A 390-nucleotide genomic window follows, 5' to 3' on the forward strand; every position below is an offset into this window, starting at 1 on the left:
AGTTATGACACTGAAACATCATAAAAGGAAAAATAATTACACATAAAAAAAACGAAAACAAATGAATCTAGGAGAAGAGAAAAAGACGATAGTTCTGGCACTAACTTTTACAGTAACTTATAATAACTTACGATAGATAATCTCAGTAGTGTCACAGAGTCTTTTCCACTGGGCCGAAAAAGAGAGGTTTAACAAGGACTCGAAATGAACGAAAAGTGGGTCCTTATAATAGTTATGGAAAACGCAAACAAACGCATAAATATGAGAAATTTTGAATCGAATATCAAATGCAAAAAAAAATATTATTTTCGGGTGGTTAAAAACAAAAGTAAATTGTTTTTAAATCATCCCTTTGACATTGTGTCCCATGCAACTGAACACGAAATGTGC

Source organism: Penaeus monodon, chromosome 15, assembly GCF_015228065.2.
Source record: "Penaeus monodon isolate SGIC_2016 chromosome 15, NSTDA_Pmon_1, whole genome shotgun sequence".
Taxonomy (NCBI): domain Eukaryota; kingdom Metazoa; phylum Arthropoda; class Malacostraca; order Decapoda; family Penaeidae; genus Penaeus; species Penaeus monodon.